This window comes from Acanthochromis polyacanthus, chromosome 20 (assembly GCF_021347895.1).
Source record: "Acanthochromis polyacanthus isolate Apoly-LR-REF ecotype Palm Island chromosome 20, KAUST_Apoly_ChrSc, whole genome shotgun sequence".
NCBI lineage: Eukaryota > Metazoa > Chordata > Actinopteri > Pomacentridae > Acanthochromis > Acanthochromis polyacanthus.
The window spans coordinates 644,619-659,581 of NC_067132.1; the positions used below are offsets into that span (position 1 = coordinate 644,619).

General features: G+C 39.4%; 2 long non-coding RNA genes across 2 annotated transcripts; one reads left to right on the forward strand and one right to left on the reverse strand.

Moving 5' to 3' along the window:
- Positions 1 to 912: 912 nt before the first annotated feature.
- Positions 913 to 3,286, reverse strand: LOC127531268 (uncharacterized). The gene is made up of 2 exons (XR_007938217.1): positions 3,192 to 3,286; positions 913 to 1,242 (listed from the first exon to the last, which is right to left on the reverse strand). It is a non-coding gene; the product is annotated as an uncharacterized LOC127531268 (long non-coding RNA).
- Positions 3,287 to 3,401: 115 nt separating this feature from the next.
- On the forward strand, positions 3,402 to 6,940 carry LOC127531260 (uncharacterized). Its single transcript, XR_007938209.1, has 3 exons — positions 3,402 to 4,203; positions 4,703 to 5,257; positions 5,349 to 6,940. It is a non-coding gene; the product is annotated as an uncharacterized LOC127531260 (long non-coding RNA).
- Positions 6,941 to 14,963: the final 8,023 nt, after the last annotated feature.

The following is a 14,963-nucleotide window of genomic DNA, read 5'->3' on the forward strand; positions in this document are numbered from 1 at the left end:
TGGAAAGGTTAACCGTTTTACCAGAAAGCGAAAATACAGGTAAGCGTGAATTTATTCACATATGTTACTGGTTGAAAGTATTTATATCATTTTCTGTTCAAAGGGGGTAATATACCCACACTTCTGACCGCTATTTTCTTCCTCATTTTAAATACCGGTTTAATTTTGCTCATTATCATTAATATTATTTTTTTAAAAGTTGATTAAACAAAGGTAGAGGAAGAATTTCGATTCATAAGTATAATTGAATACTATATTGGTAAGATTGTCACCTTTTGGTTGCCTCACATGTTAGCTTGCGAGGCAGCAGTAGCCGACCTTGCTAGCTAAAACTCTCGTTGTTATAACAGCATATCAAGTTCTCCTTATTTCGATACAACTAGCAACGAGCTTGGTAAATCATAGAAATGTGCTCTTTGTTTCCACTGGACCACTGTGGGAGCAAAATATAAATCCGACATACTAGTAAGACCGTTGTAGGTAAGCTAACAAATGTTCGTGTCGCACACGAAATGGAGATGTGTGCATCAAGTGTTGGACTCTTGACACGCCGTGAAATATTCAGTCTCCCCTAAATTTAACTAAATTTAGTGGAGAAACCCAATTTTAGATTAGAAAAAAAATACTTTTTCAAAATATTTGAGTAGCCCTCATTAAGTTTATCTTGTACATTTAGTTTTGTTTTAAACCCCAAGATCCCAAGTGATTTTAAAATAGTTACCTGCAGTGACTGGAAAAGTAATTATCCTTATTTTTAACAATTAGAATCTGTCTTTCCTCTGCTAGTACAACCTTGTATTAGCATGCCTGAACTTTTTTCCTTTCATTGTCTTAGACGCAACTATGCTGTTTAAGGTTCAGTATTCTGGAAAGAAACACTACATCAAACTTGATGGAGCCTCATATTCTGCATTCTTGAGAGAAGGTAATTTATTTAGTCCAACCAAGCCTTTCCAAGTTTACAAGTTAAGAACATGCTCAACCCTGTTTGTTTAATCTGTTCGTTAAACGTTTCTGAATGCAGATTATTAGACAAATTACAATGAAATGTCAAAAATGAATTGAAAATATGTAAATATAAAAATATTCTTCATGCATTTACAGCGAAAGAGAAGTTTGGCATCTCTCAGGAGTCAAGTATCTACCTTTTAGATGAAACTGGGACAGAGGTTGATGAGGATGTCTTTACTGATGTGTTGGAGGAGAAATCGGATATTGTCTGGAACCTTGTTGACCCCTGTTCTGTTGAAGGTAAAAGTCATCCCATTCCAATTAGAAGTAGGGGTCGTACAGACAACTGAAGTCTTTGTTTTATTGTGTGATCACATTTACAATCATGTCCAAGTCTGATTTGATTTGTTTATGGTTCATCCTTAGAATCTCCAGTGCTGTCGTCGTGCACAGATACTCTCTCTCTCTCTCCACACTGTCTTCAGACAGTGAAGCTTCCTCCATGCCCTCTAAAAGATGTCACACAGATGACACCGTAATGTCTCCGAGAAGAGATTCAATGGATGGTTCTTCACAGGCCAGAGAGGTAAGCATTCCATCCTTTTTTAAATACATTTATACATTTATTTATTTGATAAAAGTAGAAGTGGAACTACTATTTTCCAGACCGTTTGTGGCTCTCAGTCTAAAATTCCACAGGAAGAGGAAAAATATGTTTATAAGTTGCAGTGGACTAAAATTTTGCAACTATTGGTATCAACAATAATTACAACTATGACTTATTTATGTTAGGCCTGCCTGTTTATCCGAAACAAGCAAATTAGAATAACTCGCAGTTTTGTTTAATATAACCAAGAAGTGAGTTTCTTGTTTGCAAGGAGACCTGCTAATGAATTTATTTTCTGAAGGGGATGGTTTACCAGGCTAAGCAATCATCACGAGCAGCAACAAATCTTCAACACCTGCTGTAATAAGCTTTCCTCTTTTTCCTCCAAATTTACCTCTTGTAATCATCCCTGCTGTTTAACCTGCTGCCACTGCATCATTTTTTGGACTTTGTTTAATAATTGCCTGACAAGCATTCAGTTTTATCTCAACCTCTATTTTTAATTTCTTTGAAAACTTAAAAAGAAACTTAAGATGTGCACATGTCAATTTTATATTGCTGCCATTTTCAGATTTATATTAGTCTGCTGTGTGCTGCAGTGGGAGGGACATTGGCAATCTGAGTTCTCAAGAAGTATGAAATGGCTAAACTGTTAATTGGCTCTATCCAGGGTTCCCACAGATCCTTAAACAGTTTTAAAAGGCATTAAGTTCATAAATATAAAAAATAAGGCCTCAAATGGCATTAAAATGTCTTAAAGTAATCTCTCCGGTCTTAAAATTACAAACACGTGATCTGTATTTATTTTTAGAACTGGTCTCAAATCTCAAAGTAGAAGGAAGCATTTATTGATTTATTTCTTTAATTTGATCATTTACTGAATGACTCCCATGAAAACAACACGGTAAAGTGGAAGTTCAATGAAAATTGTCTGAAAGTATTACCAGGAAAGTACTTGACTTGGAGCAAAATTCTGAAAATTGTTCATGAGTGCAGCAGAATAGTTAGTACAGATTGATAGTTATTTGCCATTGTGTTTTTACTAAGGATTCAGAATGAATACATCCTCTTCTTGTTGTTTTCAATGGAAAGTGTTAGATTTTTCAGAATGTATGTTGTTACTGTCTCATCAAATCACGTTTTATTTTTAGGATAAGCATTTGGGTAAAATTGTCCCTAACTCTGGAATTGAAGCAGTTTTTTAAAATTTATTTGTTTATTTATTTTCATTTTTGTTTAATGTGAAGTTGGTCTGAAATTTGGTTTTAAAGGGCATTAAAAAGTCTTAAAGTCTGGAATTTAATTTTGCTTGAGCTGTAGGAACCTTGTCAATCAACTATTGTGTTTTGTAATAGTTTTTTTTCCCCCATTTTCATTTGCTTGTTGAAAACCTCCTGGAAGCCAAGCCAGGTGGAGAGAACATACTCAAGGAATACAGACAGACAGGGGAGGTAAAAGACCAATCACGCCGGAAACTGGTCAATATGGTGGTTGCAGCAATGATTGAACAGTACGGGTATGTCTTTTTTTTTCTTTTTAATCTAAAAAAAATTAAGTATACAAAAGTGAGAGTTATAGTCACAATGTGATGCATAGAAATGTAATTCTTGTTAAAGATGTCTAATTTGCATACCTTTCCTTTTTAAGGAGGGCTCCACCCATGAGTGTAAGGACCCGCTATGCTTTAGGGATCGTCACCCTGTTTCCTTGTCTGAAAGATCCTTACTCTGAAAATGGATATGTAAGTATTTTATTTTTATACAGTGTTAACTAAAAGCTGGAATTGGTGATCCTATTCAGAAGAAATTGTTGTTACACTGGGTAAGATGGTCTTTGCGTCCCGAGAGAAGTTTGTACTTTCTGGAATCATAAAAAAAGAACAAAAAAAATTTGATCTTCAGTACAGCTGCAGGCCTGAATTCTGAAATTTTTTACCAAATCTGCCATTCAGACAGTGGCAGTAATTGGCTCTTCTCCTCTTTTCCAATGGAGGAAGAGATGAACAAATCAGATGCCATCTTTTCACGTCCTGCCTATGCTCCATCATCTCACTCTCTCCGTCTGATAGACTGTATCAGGGAAGTGAACGGAGCACCTATGGGGGAGAAGATGGGGGAAACAGGAATGTGAGGGGGAGGAGCTCAGACAAGGCGCAAATTTTAAATCTTGCGAGTTCCCCAACATCACCAACTCCAGCTTAAAGAAAAAACTCCAGCTTGGAAAAAAAAAAAGGGTTTTGTGAAAGCTAAATTTGGTTGATTAAAACACAAATGTTCTCCTTTTTTCATCTTTTAAATTCTCTCTAGGAGCACTTTTTTGATGCCAGAAGTAATGAAGGCTACATTGCTTGGAAACTGAAAAACATGCAGCATGAACTCAGCAGTGGCAGTAGGTGGAGCAGCAGCAGCAGCAGTCCGTCAAGTAACAGAGGTCCACGATTTGACAGACCTGTGACTGCAGCGCATCAGTTGGAAGGAGATCTGTGCAGAGAAGCCATATCCCTTTTGAGGCACAGCACAGAAGAAGAGCAGATCTTCATGAAAATGAAGCAAACATTTCAATACAGACAGATGCTAATCCGTGATCCTGAGAGGAGTGAGACCATCCTGACAGTGTTCCCAAGGTTTCTGGACACAAAAGGCTTGGTGAGTCAGTTTTTACCCTACTGGGTTGGGGGGAAATCACAGCTGAAAGTGAAGCCTGAGCTGCAAGTTCAGCAACAGGTTTATAACTGTAATTTCAGGATGGTTGGTCATGACTTGATATTGGACTTAGTTTCTCATAATTCCTCTTAAATGAAGAGCTAACTTGAAATTTAGAAAAACATTTTGATTTTTTTATTGTCAGCTCTTTTGATGCACATGAATGATAAATCCAGCTTGGGATCAATTCTCATAACTAATACAACAGTCAGCGGAAGAGTTATAGGGCCGCTAAAAAGAATGATATATTTTTAAAAAAGTGAATTCTAAATTGAACCTTAGATGTCTAGGGTTAAAATCAGAATTCAGTTTTCACTTTTGCTGTGTCCCTAAAGTGTCCTACAGATAATTTTTTTCTTAGTATTTGATGTAGTGTGTAATATTTCTTAAACATTTTTGTTGATGTTCTGCTGAAATAAAGTTAATTTGAAATATTTTAAAGGTGCTTCAGGATTTCCAAATGATGTTTGGAGAAGAAATCTCATCTAAGCTGATGGAGAAGTGGGATACCTCACTGAAGCTGAAAGTCATCAAAGAAGCACGCAACCTCACAAAGACGCCAAATCTTGACAGCCTCATTCAGTCTGCTGAGGAGAACCCTGATGAAAATGATGAATCATCAGGTGAGACTTTTATTAAGTCACTCAGTTCTGGTTGTCTTGAGTTTCTTAATTTAGTTTTTACTCGTTTCATGGAATACATTACGTGTGGAGAGGTAAAAAATTTTGTTTTTAAACAACTTTTCCTCAACATTGCTTCAACTTTGTGAGCCTGCTTATGAAAAACTTTTACTTTTTGCATTATTTTCCCACAGTAAAAGCAGGGAAAGCATGGCTGATATTTTTCAATATAAATATTTCTATTCCAGCTTGGGACTTGGGACATGGCAGCACTGTTGCTGTTGGTTTATCTTCTTCCTCCTCCACCTGGTGGGAAAAAGAGACCTGTGAAGATCACCGTTCGAGAAGCTGTACATCACATTGTGCGGTTCCATAAAGTAAGCAGCCCCAAACTAAATCTGCATGCATCAAAGCTAAGTAGTTACCATAACAAATAAATCCCTCATTATTCCTGAAATTCTATTTCAGTCATGTCGCAACCTTCAGGACACAATTGCCTCAGTTCAAGGAAGGCAGCCCTACCTTCTGGCAGTGGAGACGTCCCGTGGCAGCATCAATGACTACTACATCGTGGTGGACAGTCAGCTCATCCCCTGCAAGGCCATGTCTTCACTGTCAGCCTTTGATGAACTTTTCAAAGCGCACTATGTGTTTGGCATCTCCTATGATCCAGCCCTGCACAACATGTACACTTTTGTGCAGACCACCATTTACAACATTGATGTTGGCCTCTGCCATGAAAGCCCCAGGGTGATTGATCTCAGAGTCAAGCTTCATAATTGAGTAAGAGGATTTAATAAAAGTAATGATCAGGTGTTTTGTTTGCAAACGTAACAGCAGTTCTACCAAAGATTTGTTTCGCCATTTTAAATCCTTATTTTTATTGTCCGATTTTTGTGTATGTTTTGATTTTGCTACCTTTTGTTTTTTCTCTTTGGTTTTTGCTTGTTGTTTTCCTTTGGTTATGGCCCATATCGGATATTGGCAGTCTGTAAGTGCATTCTTGATGTGTTTTTCCTCCTCCTGTCTGTCTTTATCGTCCGTTATTATGCTAGTCCGTTCATAGAGTGTTCTAACTACTGATAATTTGTGTGCTGTGGGATGTTCTGATGTCCAGAGGAGGTACTGGTCCGTGTGTGTAGGCTTTTTATAAACTGTTATTTTAATGCTGCCGTCTTGTTTGTGATTTATGTTTATGTCCAAAAATGAGATGGTCCGGTTTATTTCTTCCACTGTTTCTTGGGAGTTCACAAGTTTGTTCCAGTCTTGGCAGCACAGGGCGATATGGGCTGGGTTCCTGGATATATCTTAAGGAAATGTGAAATGGTTAGACTGTGGAACCTTATTATTTATATGTCTGATAACGGAATAACAAAAACGGTCTTCCTTTGGAGTAAATCTAACTCTCCCTGGCTGCGGAGCTTCGAGCAGTCTTTAACGAAGCACAGCTTCTTTATATATTTCATAACAATTTGCCCTGCAATATTAAAGACATTCAAACTAAATTATTGTCAATATTTAAAGAAAGGTGGAAAAGTGAGATTTTGACTACGGACTTATGTTCAGATAAAGGATGATTTCGAGGCAGAATTTTACATTACATCTAATCTGACAAGGAGCCAGATTTAATGTAATTGCTCAATTACTCAATTGCTCAATTACGAACTGGAATTCTACCTCTGACTTTAGAGACTGGAAGGTTCTCACAAACACCTGAGGAAAAGAGACTGTGGACGATGTAAAGTGGGAGAAGTTGAGAGTGAATCTCATTTTTTGTTGTATTGTTCTTTTTATGATGACCTCAGAAATGTTTTGTTCAGTGAAGTATCTGTTAAAAAGCTTGATTTGTTCTGGTGTAGTGACGATGACAAGATGAAATATTTATGTACATATAATGCTTATAACCTGGCTCGATTTGTTTGTAAAGCCTGGAAAAGGCGGCAGACTTCTTTATTTAAATAATGAAATTCTAAAATGTGTTTATTGTGCCTACTGTCTGGCAATTGGCTTGGTGTTTATTTTGGTGTCTTATAAACCAATGTTAGGGCTGAGCATACTAAATGTATGTAAGACACAATAATAAAAAAATCATTCATTCATTCATACATTCATTCATACAGCTCTATTTCACCACCATGCAACACACCATACTGAAACTAGGTCTGGGTGTTATAATAATTTTACCGTAGGGTTGCGCAATTTATCAATATTGTGTGTCATATGGTGACATGACAAGTGTACGCAGGCACGCACACAGAGAGGACTGAAGTATAGCTGCAGTGAGTGCGTTCAACCCTGCGGGAAGAGTATATCGTTATCCATCAGCTCCGCCAACATCAAGCGAAATACTTGAGTGCAGTGTACAAAGCCGTTTTACACAAATTCTGTAATAATACTGCATACCCCGACATAACGTTATAAATGTATGAGCTGGTACAAGAAAAACAGATACCACACAAGGCCAACTGAAGCCATAAAAAAGCCGTACCTGCAGGGACAAGAACATGCTAAATGGTCAACCGAAAACTTAACACAAGAAATCCCAGCCCTGAGCCCTTTGGCACATATATCTCTGCACCCCAGAGAAGAGCCACTTGGCACTAATCCCTGGTTTACAGACGCTTTTGTTATGACAACGAGGCACTCGTGTGTGCATTACCACTTGAACCTGGGATTTCAAGTGTTGATCACCAGCCATTATCAGGGACAATGCTCACATTCCTCAGAAATGGTCCTCATTTCAAAAGGCATAGATAGTAGCCAGAGCAATCTGGCACAGTCCTGGGAGTAAAAAAACATAGCAAAACCTGGGACTTCTCGTGGGACTGGTCAGATTACTTAATGGGTGATTTAGAGACTCCTCAATCAATGGATTTTCTATGCGTTCTACCCACTACAGCTTGGACTTTAGACATTTGACAGCGTCAAACAACTTATCAACTTATAGCACATCTTTGCTTGTTGTCGTCATTTCACAATGTTTGCCACGTCATGCTGCTAGGTGAACCTGCAGCCTGCATGAACTTCGTGAGTTCGGGGCAAAAATACAGTACACATTCATTGTCTAGTAACAAAATAAAGAAAAACATCACTGACCTGCTTTGGCAAATTTAACCTGCTGACAAATGCTCCAGTATTTTCCAACTTAATGTCGAAGTTCGGCCATGTTGTTGACTTCCTGCAGCAACAAATGTCCGACTCCGACGACGTCCTGACTCCACCTCAGATGATCAGACCACGTTTGCATGTGGACAACGTGTTTATGATTGAAAAGTTCATCTATGGGATTTCAAAGCCCAGAGTGGAGGGGCACAGAGCACCTACGAGGTTTACTTACAGGGAAATGAGTCTGGTGGAGACTCAACATCACTGTCCTTGTTATGATAACTTGAAAATTCTTGTTAGGCATCACAGAGAAATTTGTTGGACGAACTAGAAATCTTTGTTATGATGACTTGAAATATTTTGTTAGGGCAACATTGAGAGAAATTTGTTGGACAAACTAGAAATCTTTGTTATGATGACTTGAAAATTTTTGTTTGGGCAACACAGAGAAATTTGTTGGACAAACTGCTTATTGTTAGTTACAAGTAGCAAAGCTTTATTTCTGTGTCAGATTAATTTAAAACGTTTAGTGAGGTGAACAATCACAAGTTTTCATTTTTACAGTGCACAGGCCCTCTCAGGGGTGACCTTGAGGTGACGCAGGCACTGGAAACGGGCTTTCAGCAGGCCTATCCTCTCCACTTGGGCTCTCGTCCTGCAGTGTGCCCGGTTGAAGTTCTGTTGGGGGCCTGGTTCAGGGTCCGGGTATGGGATCATTGGCCTTGGTTGACATGGGTAACCCCTGTCACCCAGCAACAGGCCATCAAACTCTCCTGTAATGTATAGTGGATACATTAGAGTATTTTAAACGAGGGAGACCAGTGAATCACATTGTGAAAATCTTTAGGCTGCTAACCACGTGGCAGTCTGTTGCTCACGATAAATCCTCAAGTCATGAACAGACCCAGGCCACTTGGCCTCCACATTGGAAATTATGTATGCAGCATCACATATGATTTTGACAGTGGAGAGATGTTGAATTATGATGCAGTCTTTAACATTTTGAAACAGTAGTCAATCTAACTGTAGCCTGCCTGCACATTTATGCTGTGAATGGACTTCCTATTCACATAATCAGCTTCATTATGTGAGGGAGCTGTGATGGGGATGTGTGTGCCATCTATGCTGCCAATCACACTGGGAAATCCTAAAAGAAATTAAAATTGCTAATCCCAGTCTGAGGTTGCAGCCCGTCATTAACAGAATATGATTTAAAATTAAGGTAACAGATCTCTATATCATTCACCTGCAATCCTGTGGAACTCCTCCTTGATGGCTCTGACAGGTCCAGGGAAAACCACAAAGATGGGTAAAAGTCGCTTTAGGGCCAGGAACACTTTTCTGACCATCCTGCATACAGTTGTCTTACTGAAGTTCTCTGCATCTCCAACATTATATAAAAAACTTCCATTTGCAAAGAACCACAGCACAACACACAATATCTGATGGGATGTGTGAGCATGACTGCGGTTGGTAATGTAAATGTAAGAAGAGATTAGGTTGTTTATGTAGATTATGGACTTGAAAAGATTATGAAAATGTATCGCTAAAAAAGACAATTGTCCGGAAATGCAAGAACATAATCTCCTGACAAATATTTAATTCTCTGTGCAGTAATGCTGCTCCTTCATCCACTGGATCGTTAATAAAAGCTGTTCTACACCACAACTCGTCAGCTGACTGACTGAATGAATGAGGAAATGAAACATCGTGTGTGGCTGAAAGAGGGCGGAGACAGAGAGAAACTCAAGGTTTCCTGAGATAAACCTGCTCCCGACCAGGTTAGAGTCATAGAGTTTGTTACTGCGGTAACTGACTGAGAGTTTAAGTTACCGCTCTTTGTGAAACAGGCAAGAGTTCCAGTCTGTCTCTGGTTTGACTTACCCCCCTTTGTGAAACGGAAAACTCAGAGTTTCCCTCATTTCAGAGTGAACAGACTCAGAGTTTTCACTAAAACTGCCTTGTGAAACGGACCCCAGGACCTCGGGATCAAGAAAGTTTAACAATGCTTGACACAAGGGAATTAGTGTTAGGTTAATTAAGTTGGATAATTAAGTTTGTTTTTAGTTGGTTTTGCTGATTTGCAAAATTTGCATATAATTTCAGTATTTTTCTCAATTGCTTGAAAGTCATTTTGTATTACCAATTTGTCTGTCCTTTGTCTTTATTTGCATGGAATTTTGTTTTTGGTGACCCTGTGGCCTCAAACTGAATACAATTGTCAATAGTTGCAGGGCCTGGTAAGGGAAAGTAAAATTTCAGCCAGATTGGAGCATGTTCAGACTAGTTATAGAGCATTTCCTGTCCATCCACCAGGTGGTGCTGTGACTGAGAGTGTATTTCAAACAGTAGATGTGATCAGGATTGGACTCTGATCACTCATGTAAAGTTTAAGGCTGATTTGAACATGTACAGGCTAGTTATACAGCATTTACTGTCCATCCAACAGGTGGCGCCGCAACTGAGAGTGTATGTTGGCCTATGAATGTGATCAGGATTGGGCTCTGATCACACATGGAAAGTTTGAGGCAGATTGGAGCATGCAAAGGATAGTTATACAGCAGCTGATGTTTCACGGCGAAGCATCAAAACTCTGATGGTCGCCATGGCCACGCCATTTGGTTTCTGGGTAACATTTTGATAACTTTTCATCACCAAGTCCTGCTGTGTGGACTGACAAAATTTCAGGTCTCCTGGAGTTACCCCCTATGAGGAGTTTGCTCTCAAAAATGAGAAAAATCATCAAAAATCTCACAATTAATCCAAGATGACGGACTTCCTGTTGGGTTTAGGGCATGGCTCCAAGAGGCTTTTTTGTGCGTCCTGATGTGCTCTATAGGCCTCCCAATTTGTATGGATGTAGTTGAAACATGCTGGGGGGGCTGTTTGTTATAAAGTCTGCAGGGGGCGCTATAACATGTACAGTGCAGATGCATACAGTGTTGTTTCTTGGGTCGATGGTGATGTGTGTGGTAATTTTAGTGAGCGTTGGAGTTTTCCTAACCTGTCAAACAGCACTTTGTTTTTCATGGTGATATTTGGTTGCTACGGTAACAGCGTTGCATGAAATGTCACAGCCTTCACAGTGTGGGATTGTCAAGAGGTGAAGACTCGGCTGACCAATTTCCAGCATGATATAACCAAGTTTGGGGCCATTGTACCTAAAAATAGAATGCCTTAACTTACTGTTACCAACAGGTGGCGCTATGACCTTTTCAGAATTTATGAGTGTGGATGTGTTCAGACTGGACCTGGTGTCCATCATGTGAAGTTTGAGGCAGATAGGATCTTGTTCAGCTGAGATATGAATCGTTAAATTTTCACGGCGAAACATCAAAATTCGTTTGGCCGCCACAGACACACCCTTTGATGACAAGTCACCATTTTCACTGGGATGCATCATCAATGTGTTCAGACTGTTGTCACCACATTTGAGGTGAATATGATCAACTGGGTAAGAATAGGGCATGAAAGTGTAAACAATGTCTATTTCGGACTTCCGGTTATGGCGCCCATGTGAATAGTCGTGTTTTTTCACCGCTCCGCTATTTGTGCTTTCTTTGGTTAAAAAGCTGCTAAGTGTGGTCTTTCACCACTTCTGAATTGACACGATGCCTCCAGAATCTGTAAAAACTACAGAAGAAGCCACTGAAAAGGCAAAACAACCTAAATTGACGGATTATGCTCTTCGTGACACGCAGAAAGCTAACACTAGCGAGGGCAGCCCTGCTCCTCAGCTAGCGGGGGCGACACAAGGGGCTACAGGTGTGGAAGAGAAATCCCAGAACAGCAAGGTGGACGAAATACTAGCCATCGTTACCGCCATAAAATCAGATCTGGACAACATCTGTGGGGGAAATAAAGGACTGTGTGAGACGGGTAAATGAAGCAGAAACACGCATCTCTAATGCAGAGGATGAAGTTGAAATCCTGCGGGCTAAAGCAAGTGTTTTGGAAACAAAACAGAAAGTGCTAGAGGACAAAGTGCTGGACTTGGAATCGAGGTCCAGGCACAACAACTTGAGATTAGCACTATTGCCAGAGGGATCAAAAGAACAAGACCCTTGCTTGTTTTTGGAAAAATGGCTCCTGGAGACGGTTTGCCGAGAAATCTACTCCACACCCGTGATTATTGAGACAGCCCACCAGACTGGCCCGAGACAAGACACCTGCGATGCGCCTCGAGTTTTGATTATGAAATTTCTCAACTACAGGAATAAGATGGCTACAGTTAATGCAGCAAGAACCAAAGGAACCATTCACTATAAGGAACATCAGGTGCGACTTTATTCCTGATCTTGCTGCGGGGGTGCATCAGCAGCGCAAACAGTTTGACTCTATCAGGGAAGAACTGCGCAGACTGGGACTGAGACATGGACTGATCCACCCGGCGAAACTACTCGTGACCTGGGATGGGAAAACTCATGCTTTCAAGACGCCAGCTGAGGCACGGGAGTTCTTGCATAAGATTCAGAAGAATGGAGAAGACATGTAACGTTGGACTTTACATATGCCTGTTTACCAGTGAGTAATATGACTTTGGTTTTGTTCCTGAGTTTTGAGAATACTTATTGAAGAATAACCAGATAAGCTACGACAACCATTTATTCTTACTCACTGTTATATGTCCTATAAAACTAGAGGATAGCAGCTAAGAAACATTACAGTATTCTACAGCACATATAGCAGCGGTTTCTTTTTGTTTTGGAAGGAGGAGGGTTGGGCTGTTCCTCACACGGTGTGGATTGGCCACATGCAATGACTGGAGTTGAAAAGTGGGGGGAGGGCACCCTCCCTCCCCTGCCCTGGGGTATGTGGGAAGTTGTTCAGGTTTACTGGGTTGCACGGATGTTTATATTCAGAGTTATACTTCTCTCAATGCATTTTTATTTTTTTATTTTTACTGGTATCCCTGAAATACTTGAAGATATAACAAATTTAGTTCATTATACCATATTATTGATAGATAACTGATTTGAAACTGTTAAAATGGCACAGGGTGTAAACCTTAATTTTGTTACTTGGAACTGCAGGGGACTACAATGTTTCAAAAAGTAAAACAAGTTATGACTAAATTAAAAAATATGGACTCTAAAATTATATTTCTACAAGAGACACATCTTATGAAGGAAGATGAAAAAAGGATTAGGAGACGGTGGGGGGGGAAGTGTATTTACTTCTGCATTTTCTTCCAGAGCAAGAGGAGTGATGACACTTATTCATGAATCTGTTTCTTTCCATGTAAACAATGTTATTACAGATCAGAAGGGTAGATATTTAATAATTCAAGGTTCACTACTGCTAGAAAATCTAAATTTAGTGAATACGTATGGATTGAATATTGATGACCATGGCTTCTATGAAGATCTGTTCCTTTTGCTTTCAACGCTGTCGGGACATCATTTAATAGGAGGGGATTTTAACTGCGCCCTAGACCCGAGTTGGGATATATCAACGGGAGTGGATCAAACTCATAACAATTGCAGATTGACTATAAAACAATATATGAAGGCACTTAAATTATTAGATATCTGGAGAGAACAGCACCAACAAACAAAATCTTATTCCTGCTATTCCGCAACCTATTCCGCAACCTATTCCGCAACCTAATCTATACTCACGCATAGATTATTTTTTAATTTCATTAGAACTGATCTCAAAAATCCAGAATTCCTCATATGACAACATTGCTATTTCAGATCATGCACCATGTAGATTAGTTTATCGGGACAAGGATATCACTTGCGATCCACCCAGATGGAGATTTCAACACAAGTGGCTACAGGACGAAGAATTTATCAAATTTATAGGAAAGCAAATAGATGAATATTTCTTGATTAACAAAGACCAAACATCAGCAGGAATCAGATGGGAAGCTTTCAAAGCATTTCTCAGAGGAAATATAATTAGTTATACTGGTTACAAATCCAAAAAAGCCAAACAAGAATTAAAGCATACAAACAAAATTTAAAAAAAAAAAACTCAAGAGAAGGTATTCAATAAAAATGATCTTGAAGTAGCAAAGAAACTACTGGTTTTAAGAGCAGAGTATGAAAAGCAAACTACTTTTAAAGCTGCATCTAGTCTTTTACGACTTAAACAATCATTTTATGAACAAGGGGACAGAGCTGAAACGTTACCAGCATGGCAAATTAAACAACTTGAAACCAAAACATCTATAACAACCTCAGAAAATGAAGGCCAAACAATAGTGAACCCAAAAGAGATTAATGCCACATTTAAAGATTATTATCAAAGTTTGTACAATACACAAACAAAATGCAGCATTCAAAACATAAATACAGCCCTGGATAAACTGAATATTCCAGTAATTTCAGACAGTCATAGAGATGAATTGGATATGGAAATAACAAAAGAAGAAATATCACAAGCCATTGATGCAATGAATTTGGGCAGACGGGCAGGTCCAGATGGTATTCCTATAGATTTATATAGAAAATTTAAAGATAAGTTGTTGACCCCACTGTTAGATATGATAAAAGAAACTTTAGAAAAAGATGGCTCTGATTATTCTTCAACCAAAACCTGGTAAAATTCCAAATAAATGTAATAATCTGAGACCAATTAGTCTCCTTGACTCTGATCTTAAGATAATTTGTAAGGTATTGGCAAGTAGGCTTCAGAAAATTCTTCAAAGCATAGTACATAAAGACCAGAATGGCTTTATTAGTGGGAGACAAGGTTTTCATGTCACGTATCTGAGTTGGTGGACCCGAGCAGAGAGCCACTCATCCAAGACCTGAGGAGATGCAGAATGATTTTATTGGAGGGGATGAATAATGGCGGATGGAGAAAGCCAGGGTGTAGGAGCGGGGGTCCAGGCAAGAGTGGGGGGGTCCAGGCGGGAGTGGGGGTCCAGGCAGGAGTGGGGAATCCAGGCAGGAATGGGGTTCCAGGCAAGAGTGGGGGTTCCAGGCAGGAGTGGGGGTTCCAGGCAGGAGTGGGGGTTCCAGGCAG